General features: G+C 41.3%; 1 pseudogene; it reads right to left on the bottom strand.

The window, feature by feature from the left end:
• Positions 1-2,116: 2,116 nt before the first annotated feature.
• LOC102864814 lies at positions 2,117-2,347 on the bottom strand (annotated as a pseudogene).
• Positions 2,348-10,951: the final 8,604 nt, after the last annotated feature.

The following is a 10,951-nucleotide window of genomic DNA, read 5'->3' as shown; positions in this document are numbered from 1 at the left end:
GGGCTGGCAGCCTGAGATGCCACAGTCCAACTCTCCTTTGCCAGATGAGAGTGGGGAGGAGGTGGGATGGGCAATAGGCCATCCAGTTGGTCGTGTAGTCTGAGAACAAACTCAGAGCTGAGGCGTGGTCCTTTGAGCAACCTCACTCACAGAGGTGTGATGAAAAATGAGCAATGGACACAAAGCCCTCCACAGAATGCCTGGGGAGTGTGAGCACAGGTGGAGTACATGTGAACTGCTACAAGAGGGAATCTCCTGGGGACAAGGCTGGGTGAGGGTGAAAGCCCAGGACCCTCTGTGCAGGCTGATGGAAGTGAGGGGTCAAATGTCCCTCAGGATAGCAGGAAAGGGTAAATCTGTGGCAACTAGCCAAGTCATGTCAATGGACTGAAGAATACTATCCATGTGGTTGTCTGTGGAAGTCAGTCAGGGAGTAAGTAGATATGGGTCAGCTCTGGGAAGTGGAGAAGAGAGGAGATCAGGCAGGCAGGCCAGGTCCTGCTTCTGTCAACATACTGAGAGTCACCTGCCAACCCCCAGTTGCTGCTAGCAATTGACCTCCAGATAGAGCCAAGGCAGGGGACAAATACAGTGGTTTGAAGTCATGGGATAAAATTTGAGTTGGGTAACTCTGCTTGGGTCATTCAGCCTTTCTGTTTCCATCACAGGCTGTACATCACAGCAGAGTAGTTAGGAATGGAGGCTCCTCAGCTAGCTAGACCCCAGGGTTCAAATCCTCACTCTGCCATTTCCTAAGGGGTCTTGAATAAGCCACAGAAACTTGGGACCTCAGATTACCCATTTGTGAAATGGAGAGGGGCTAAATAATTCCCCTCTCAAAGGAGTTAAACAAGATGATAGGTATCCATTTAGCTCATTCTGATTCATAGTGACTTTAGAAGACAGAGTAAAACTGTCCCATGGGGTTTCCAGGGCTGAAATCTTTACAGAGGCAGATTGCCACATCTTTCTTTCACCAAGAAAAGATTGTTATAAACCACAATGTCACTGTCATCAACTTGGAATTGACTCTAAGTTGACCCTCCCAGCGGCTTTTGGAGACTATAAACCGCAAAGGAAGAGACTGCCCATTTTCCTCCCATAGAGAATTTGGTGGATTTGAACTTCCTGCCCTTGGGTTAGTAGTGCAACTCTGTACACACTAGGCCACCAAAGCTCGCTTTACAAACTTTAAAGTAATAGAGAAATTCTGATAGCTAAAAGTTAGTAGGTGTTTTCACAAGTCTCACATATATTTCTCATTGATTTTTTTTATGTAAAATCAAAGTACTAATTTATGAAAGGAGGTATTTTACACAATATGAACATCAATAAAATTGTAAAAAAAATTTTATAATAAGGATGGATTGCTTTTCAGATTTCCCAATTAGAGTCAATTGTACATTTACACAGAATTGTCTTTGCAATGAAGCCCAAAAGAAAACAGCATAAAAATGAGTTTTTCTAGGAAAACACAGGTGGCGAGAGTGAAGCGGAATGCAAAACCCCTCTGATAGGTAACTTGGGCTGGCAGGGGTCCCACTCGGGCGCCCGCGGGGAACTGTGCGCTGTGGGGGCAGCCGAGGGCGTCGCGTATGCACGTGGCAACAGGTGCAGCGACATCCATCCTCCGTGGATGCCCCGCTCCCACTTAACCTGGGGACGCGCGGGGCTGAGGATGACCAGGGTCAATCAACCTGACTAGACAAGCTGGGCGGAGATGGGCGAGGACTCTGTACCAGCACCCTAAGAAGTCATCTGGGATAGCTGCTCGCCTTCTCCGGGTTAGAACCCAAGGTATATTCCCACAAAGACATTTGTGAAATGTCACCTGGTTTTGTACCAGAAAAAAAGGGGCAATAGACTTGGTGAGCCTTCTACTAATTTCTAACATTACTGTTTATCAAGACCATATAATTAATATGATTTGTGCTATTGAATTACTGTACATATAAAATTACTGAAATGGTTAAAAAAATTTAAAAAATGAGTTGTTTCTATAGCCCCTTTATTTTTGCTGATCAACAGTTTGTTAGAAAAGCAGCTGCCGGTTTGTTACCTAAGATCTGAGTCAGGAGAAGAGTCAAAGGTGTCATGGATTCACCTGTAAACAACCTTATGCTTGAGTATCAGCCAATTCTGGAGGAAGTGGAGTCTTAGGATGTTTGCTCTCAAAGTGCTCCTTGAAGGTCTTAGGGTCTGGCATTTGTGTCCTACAGACAGTGCAGGTTTATATTCATGCAGCTTTGGTGGCAGCCTTTTGATTACGGCCTTGTTTCTTCTTTTGTCCAGCTTGCTTTTTGGCATTTTTCTGCTGAGACTGACTCTTCTGCTGCCCACGAGCCATATCCGGGCTGGGACTGTCTTGCGTCGGAGAGACCGCACAGTGTGAGAGGCCCCAGCCCCTGAGGGAGGTCGCCCCGAGGGAGAGGAAGGGAGGAAACACACTCAGCACCACTGCGGCCTCCTTCACCCGCCAAGAAGGGAAAAGGGGCTCTCATTGAATTCTTATAATAACCCTATGAGATGGGTTCTAAAATATCTTCATTTTACAGACAAAGAAACAGAGGCTCCCAAAAACTTAGATTACTTGCCCAAAGTCATTCAGTTTTGTTGACATAAATGATGGACAGTCATAATTATGACCAAAATCTTCCCACCCCTACACTGGTTTCATTTAAGTGGTCCTATTCCTGTGGTTCCTGAACAAACTTGGCCTTCTGTTGATAACACCAAAGAGCTTTAAAAAATATTATTGTCTTGGTTCCACTGCTGCCCCCCCTCCCCCCCCCTCCCGGGATTCTGATATAATTGGTGTAGAATGTGACCTGTAAATCTGGACTGTAAACAATAATCTTAGAGTGTAGCCAAGGGTGAGAATCTGTCTTACCCCATGGGTGACGTCAGATTCCCCATCCACATAGAATTCATTTGATCTAGCAAAAGACTTTCATAGCACAACACAGACAAGTGACTCAATATGCTGAGGCTGGGCTGAGGGAAGACGGTGGTAGACTCCCATTCCTTTTCGTGTTCCATCAGGCAGCTGTCAGATTCTTGTCTGCCTGCCTTGCAGGGAAGGCATCACACCAAGGGAGCTGAGCCCAGCTGTAGGAAGGAACGAGAAATAGGATCTGGTGTCTGGAAACCCAGCCCTAACCCCAGCTTTGCCACTGTGTGATCATGGGGTCTCAGTTCCCCGCCGTGAAATGACAGATCCCTTCAAGAGCCGTGCTGACTCTACAGCCCCTGAGAACCAGCGGTCCTCAAGCCTGCACATCCGTTCCCTGGACATTAGCTTGCTCTGCTCTCTGAAGTTTATTTATTTAGCAGGAGCAAGTTATTTGTAAAGCTTAATTCCCAGAAGGTATATCATTGTGCTTTTGAAGTTATGAAGCAACTCAGAAGAAACTTATGGAGTGTTGACAAGACAAGGTCGTGGGGGATCAGTTTTGTATTGCACAGAAGAGAATCTTCTCCAGTCAGCTGAGGGCTTATCTACAGTTTAGATGTTGCCTAAGAGAGAGAAAACATTTCCTCTCTTGAACAGGTCATCGTGAAGCCATTGTTATAGTTTTAAATTTTTATTTTCTACACAAGTTATTTAAAGGGAACCCTCTTCTTGTCACCAATTTTTAATTTGAGAAGTTTAGAGTTCTTGGAATAAAGAAGTGGAAATTCCAATGAAGAGACAAAAGACCTTTTAAAGTACTTTTAATGAGTTACAGGAGTGCAAAGGGCTGGGATAGGAAAATATCCTGGAACCAGCCTAGAGGGTGGGCCCAGGAAGCTATCCCAGAGCAACTTCTCTTGGCTTTCAGATATTTTTCCAAGGTCAAGGCCAAAGGCCTCTGTCTCTGAAGCCCAACCGGGCTTCAGTGATTGCACAAATCACCAACATCTAGCGCCAACCCAATCAGGCCCAAACCCAACTTTTTTGAGTCTTAAAATGTACACTTTGAGGTCAAGCTCTGCTGGATATGGGGAGAAAGGGTATTTGGAAAAGGAAAGACTTTTTCCAGAAACTGCCTGGCATCCACCTCCCTACAATTCAGATTTGGGAGCATGTCCAATGCTAGGAACACCACGTAGGGTGGCCCAGATACTGTGGAGGAGGCTCTCTGGATGAAATTAATCCAGCAACCTTCCTTGTGTTCTGCACTAGGTTATAGGGTCATGCAGGACTAGAAAGGTACATAAACTTGGCATTATCCAAAGGAAGGCTGAATAATCCTCTATGGGTAATTGAAAAAAATCTGTGTGTCATGCATTGTGTTGGGTTGAGGATACAGAGGTGAGGAAAATAACAGACAAAGAGCCCAGCCTTACTACCTTGCTGTCTGAGATCTCCTAGCCTTGGGGACCTTCCCTAGGCCAAACTTGGCTCTTGACCCTACTCATAGCAATTACTAAATCCTTCTGTACTATTGCTCCTCCCTCACCTAACATCTGGTCAATCCAGTCTCCAGACACTTGATTACTGAGTCTTTGGTCACTTCCTAAACTTTCATCCCTGAGGCAAATCTTTAAATCATCTTACCCTGACCAAGGCCCTAGTAGGCCGCTGACAGTGGCACATAGAAAGGCAGCTGCAGGCTAGAGGGAGGAGTGTTTAAGAACAAGGATCTGTGAAAGTCGAGAGGGATATGTGAGTAATTCTGGCACAGTGTTTCCATAGTGTGCTCTGTGGAAGATCAACCCTGTGAGGTAATCCCCCTGAAATAAAAGGTTTTGCGGATAAATAAATTTTGGAAATAGTATATCTTCTAGGTCCCTCGTAGACATGATGGATACAAGCAAACTAAAGACTAGAAGACTCCTACGTGAAGAAATAATACTCTCCTGTACAATGACTAAGGATGACAGAAGAAGAATTGATGCCTTTGAATTGTGGTGCTGGAGAAGAGTATTGAGCATACCATGCACTGCTAAGAGAACAAACAGGTCTTTTCTAGAGAGGGGGAAACCAGGCTGCTCCTTGAAGGCAAAGATTTTGAAGCTCCATATGATATACACTGGGCCTGTTGCAAGGAGAGACCAGTTCTTAGAGAGGGACATCATGCTTGGAAGGGTAGAGGGACAGCGGAAGAGAAGAAGACCCAGGATAAAATGGATTGACTCAGTGACTGGAGTAATGGGGGTAGGTGTGTCAGAGACAATAAAGTTGGCTCAAGATAGAGCAGGGTTCAGAGCTGTTGTACATAGGGTCGTTATGAGTTAGAGTTAACTCGACAGCAAATAATAACAACAAATACAACGGTTCATCTTCTGGGGTTGCTTGGTCAAGTCAGCTTGGACAAGTCTCTATCAACGTGTTGTTGTTTCCCCCCTCTCCCCCCATCAGTGTTTCTTGTGTGTGTGTGTGTGTGTGTGTGTGTGTGTGTGTGTGTGTGTGTACCGTCAAATCAGATCTGACTGGTACAGGAGGAGATTGTTCCTCCTTTTCCCGGCAGAGCATCTGGTGGATTCGAACCGTGTGCCTGTGGGATTGTAGTTGCAGCTCCTTGCCACTAGGCCACCAGAGCTCCCCCCATCAGTGTTTCTTAAAGTGAAATTAGAGGGATCGTTTCAGAATCTCTTAGAAGTATTCATTATCAACATAGATTTCCTCAAGCCTGTAACAGACTTTCTAAGTCAGCATCTCTTGGATCCAAACCCTCTAAATCTGCACTGAACAAGCTTCTGGTTGATTCAGATACATGTTCAGTTGAGAATCCCAGATAAGCCTTCCCAAGCCTTGACTATTTCTCATGGTGTCATAAAGAACAAGAGAAGCTGAGTAAAAAAGAAACTTTAATACTTCTCAGCTCATTCTGTGAGGTCAGTATGACCCTGATATCAAAACTAGATGAAGACATTACAAGAAAACCACAGGTCAATATGTCATATGAATATGCATATAAAATCCTCAGCAAATACTAACAAACTGAACCCAGCAGGATGAAAAAGGATTATACATTCTTAAGATCTGCCTGGTGACCTAGTGGTAGGGGCTATGCTGTCAACCCAAAGGCATGTGGTTCAAATCTACCAGCTGCTCTGAGGGAAAAGATGGGCTATCTCCTCCTGTGTCATTAACTGCTTCTGAAAACCCACTGGAGGGTCAACTATGCATTGTTTCCAACTAGACAGTACACAACAACAACCACCCTAGGGGTGTGAGATTGTTTTAACCCTAAACATCAATAAGCAATATACTATGTCAATGGAATACAAAAGTCATATGAGCATATCAATACTTACAGAAAAGGTATCTGACATAATCCAACACCCCTTTGTGTTAAAAATACTCAAGCTAGGAATAGAATTGAACTTCCTCAATCTGACAAAGGGCATCTGCAAACCCCCCACAGCTGACACCCTGCTTGATGGTGAACAATTGAACACATCCCCAGTCATCTCAGAAGCAAAATGAGGATGTCCTCTTCTGCGCTTGTACTGGAGATTCTACCAAGGTAAGAATATGAGATTAAAGAATCCAAGTGTAAAGAAAGAAGCAAAATGATATCTATTTCCTGGTATTATGACCTTGTACATTAAAAACCCTAAGGAACCCACTAAATAAATTACTAAAACTGGAAACCGAAGGGACCTAGAGCAGCCACCACAATCTCTGAAAATATCAAGGTTGGAGCCCTGAAACGTGCTGGTTTAAACATGTAAGAGTTGATTGAGATCTCAGTGGGAAAGACTTGAGAATGCTGAAACAAACCCATTAATAGTTACTTGATTTTTGAAAAGGGTGCTGAAACAATTTAACAGAGAAAGAATTTCAACAAATGGTGCAAGGACAGTTGGCTAAGCACATGAACTTGGATTAGGCAACAGTTTCTTAGCTATGACACCAAAAGTACAAAGAACTAAAAAAAGAATAGGTAAATTGGACTTCATCAAAGTGAAAACTTTTGTATACCAAAGGACACTATCATGGAAGTAAAAACAAAACAAAACAACCCCATTCAAACCAACCCCAAACACCCAAAACCAGAAACTTCACAGGATGGGAGAAAGTCTTTAAAAATAACATATAAAGATTTAGTGTGCAGAACATATAAAGAAGTCTTATAGTAAGACCATGAAAGATGAATAACTCAATTAAAAAATGGAAAAATAATTTGAAATTTCTCTGAGGCAGATCCACAGATGGTCAATAGTACATAAAAAGATGTTCAACACACTACAGAAAAAAAATTAGTCACTAAGCAGGTAGAAATCAAAGCCATAATGAAACATTATTTTATATTCACAAGATGGATATACTAAAACAGACTGACAATAATATTACTGAGGATATGGAAAATTAGAACTCTCATACATTGTTATTAGCAAAGTAATAGGACAACTATACAGAAAACAGTTTGACGATTTCTCAACAAGTTAAGCAGAATTACTACCATCTAATGCAGAAATTCCACTTTCAGATGTGGAAGCAAGAGAAATAAAAACATAACATCCAGATGTAAACTTGTACAAGAACATTCACAGCAATTATTTATAACAGCCTGAAGGTGGAGACAGTTCAAATGTCCATTAAGTGATGAGTGAATATACTTTTATGTATCTATAAAATGGACCATCATTTGGCAATGAAAAGGAATCAATTCTGAATCACCACTACCTGTTACAATAAGATTAAAGCTGGAAAATGGTGTGCTAAAAAGCCAGACATAAAAGTTCACACATTGGGTGTGATACAGTTATATAAAATGTTCATAATAAGCAAATTTATGGAGACAGAAAGTAAATTACAGATTTCTTAGGTTATTGCGGGGGGAGGTGAATAGGAGTAAAGTAACACTAGGGCTCCTCTTGGGGCTGATGACAGAAGAAGAGTGACTTCTTTTGGTAAAATAAGGGGAACAGGAATGCAGAAGCTAACCAGATGGTTTCAGTGGTCTCTTAGAAGAAAAAGCAAATAGTGAGGTTTTTCTGTTTATTTACTTTATCTTAAAAAAATTATTATTAAAAATGTCAAGCATATAGAAAATTTAAAAGGACAGTGAACATTTTATGGCAGTTAAAATTTCGCTCCATTTGCTTAATTATGTATTTCAGCAATGGGTTTTAGTATGTCAGAGATAAAGATGGCACAGGATAGGGCAGGGTTCAAGTTGGCTGTTCAGAGGGTTGTTATGTTGTTGTTGACTGCCATCGAATCGAGTACGACTCATTGCGACCCTATGAACAAAAGACCCGAAGCCTGTCATTTACCAAAGTTCATAGAGTTTCCAGAGGCATGTTGTTTAGGAAGTGGATGCCACTCCTGCTTCCAAACCTTAAACTGGGAGCTTCACCAAACACTGTCCACCATGGGTAACTGTTACAGCATTTGACATGCCAATGGCACAAGATTCAGCATCACAGCAACCCCAGGTTACTTTAGTACAGCATATTGACGGAAGAGTGCTGTACCACTTAGAAGAGTGCTCCTCCAAAATATAATAACTTCTAACTTTTAAATACAAAGGCCCTCTCAGAGGTCTTGTTGATTCTAAGTAAGAGGCCTAAGTAAAAAAACAACCAATATAGTATGTTGTTGTTTTTGTTATGTGCCATTGAGTCACCTGTGACCTATCGCGACCCTCTATGTACAGCCACTCTGAATCCTTCCCTGTCCTGAGCCAATTTCACTAATTCTGACACCTCTACCCCCATTGCTATATAATTCCATCTCATCTGGGGTCTTCCTCTCCTGTACTGTGCCTCCACCCTTCCAAGCATGATGCCCTTCTCCAAGGACCGATCTCTTCTGGCCACATGCCCAAAGTATGTGAGACAGGGCTTCAAAATCCTAGCCTCCAAGGAAATAGGATTGCAATGAGTTGTATTTGACTTGAGGGGTCCTAAGCAATAACAACAACAATATATCCGTTCAGGGAACTCTGGTGGCCTACTCTGGTGGGAATTACAGTACTAACACAAAGGCAGGGCCTTTCTGACAGTTTGAATCTACCCGTGGTTCTAAGAGTGGAAGACGCACCATTTCCTCCCATGTAATTTGCACCTCTGAAAATCTGCTGGTGGGTGAGCTATGACGAGATTCAGACTTGACAGTAATGAGCTGAGTTGATGAAGTTGAGCATTATTTCACATGCTTCTTGACCATATTTTTCACAATATTTTCTTTTGTGAAATTTCTATTCCATTTTTTGCCTGTTTAAAAACATTGAACTTTTAAAAATTGATTATTGAGTTATAGGAATTCTTGAAATATTCTGAGTATAAGTACTTTGTTAGATATACATATCTAACATTTTCCCCTCTATAAATCCTACCTATTTTTTTCTTGACAATGTTTTTAGATGAACAGAAGTTTTCTATTTTGATGAAGTCTCGTTTACCAATATTTTCTACTTATTGTTTTTGTAATTGATCTTAAAACCTAGCATCAAATCTAAAAGACGTTTTCCTATATTTTATCACACAAAATTTTGTAGCTTTAGTTTATAATTAAGATATGCCATTCAGTTAGATTTCATTTTTGTGTGTGATGTGAATATAGGGGGCTTTGGTGGCAGAATTTGCAGTAGGTTGTACCGCTAAACAAAAGATTTTGAGTTTGTCCACAATGAGATACCATCTCACTGCAGTAGCAGTGGCAAAGTTTAACAGGACAGCAAGTAATAAATACTGAAGAGGATGTGGAGAGATAGGAACTCATACATTCTTGGTGGTATTGTAAAATGGTAGAACCACTCTGGAAGGCAGTTTGGTGTTTCCTCAAAAAGTTGAACATAGAAATTCCATATGACCCAGTTATTCCACTGCTTGGAATATACCCCAAAAAAACTAGAAATGAGACACAAATGAAGATTTGTACACCAATGTTCATAGCAGCATTATTCACCCTTGTAAGAACATAGAAGCAGCCCAAATGTTCAACTACGATGGAATGGATTGAGAAATGGCTTGGTACATTCACATGATGGAAGACTATGCAGCACGCAGGAGCAATGATTGAAAAAAAAATTACTAAACTTGAGAGGGACTGGAGAACATTGTTCTACGTAAACTAACTCAATCCCATAAAGACAAATACTGTATGAAACCATTATTATAGAAATAGGTAGCTAGTAAAACAGATATAAGGATCCAAGTGGGGGAGGGTAGAAGAAGAGGGGTGAAGATGGGTGTGTGTGTGTGTGTGGGTAATCATAGGGTTGCACAATTTGATGTATAGAGTGGGCGTAGGTAGAGAAAATGGGAAAGATTTGGTGTGAAAAACACTGTATAGAATCTTTGTAAGCAAACCAGTGTAAAATAAAAAAATATTTTTTTAAAAAAAGATTATGTGTTTGAATCCATAAGAGAAAGAAGAAGAAGAAGGCCAATCTCCTTCTGCTGATGTCTACAGTCTCAGAAATCTGATGGAGGGTCATTCTGAGTTAAATCAATTTTATAGCAGTGAGTATCATGGTGATGAAGGATTCAAATGCATTGCTTTTCCCTGTCTAATCAGTTATTTTTGTACCATATGTTGGAGGACTTCTTCTATTGGATTGTTTCGGTGACTTTATGCAAAGATAAGTGACTGTAGATGTATTTCTGGACTCTTTATTGCAATCCACTGATCTATATATTTTTCCTTGTAACAGTATCATATTGGCTTGATAAGTCATGATGAACTCAGAAAGGTTAAGTTCTCCAATTTTGTTCTTCTTTTTTTGAGAAGTTTTGGGTATTCTAGGTCCTTTGCATTTCAATAGAAATTTGAGACTCAACATGCCAATTCCTTTTTTTAAAAAAAAAAAAAACAAACAACAAAGCAAAACCACACAACAACTATGCTGGGATTATGATTGGAATTGAGTTAGCTCAAGATCACTTTGGGGAGAATTGACACCTTAACAACATGGCAGCTACAACCAGGAGAAGATAACATAGATGAATGGGACCTTCTAAGACTCAAATCCCTATGCACATCCAAAAACTTCTCCAGTAGGGTAAAAAG

This window comes from Elephantulus edwardii, unplaced genomic scaffold, assembly GCF_000299155.1.
Source record: "Elephantulus edwardii isolate Elephantulus edwardi_28Jun2011 unplaced genomic scaffold, EleEdw1.0 scaffold00216, whole genome shotgun sequence".
Lineage (NCBI taxonomy): Eukaryota > Metazoa > Chordata > Mammalia > Macroscelidea > Macroscelididae > Elephantulus > Elephantulus edwardii.
The sequence above is the reverse complement of the archived record's forward strand: the minus strand, read 5'-3'. Positions and strand labels throughout refer to the sequence as shown.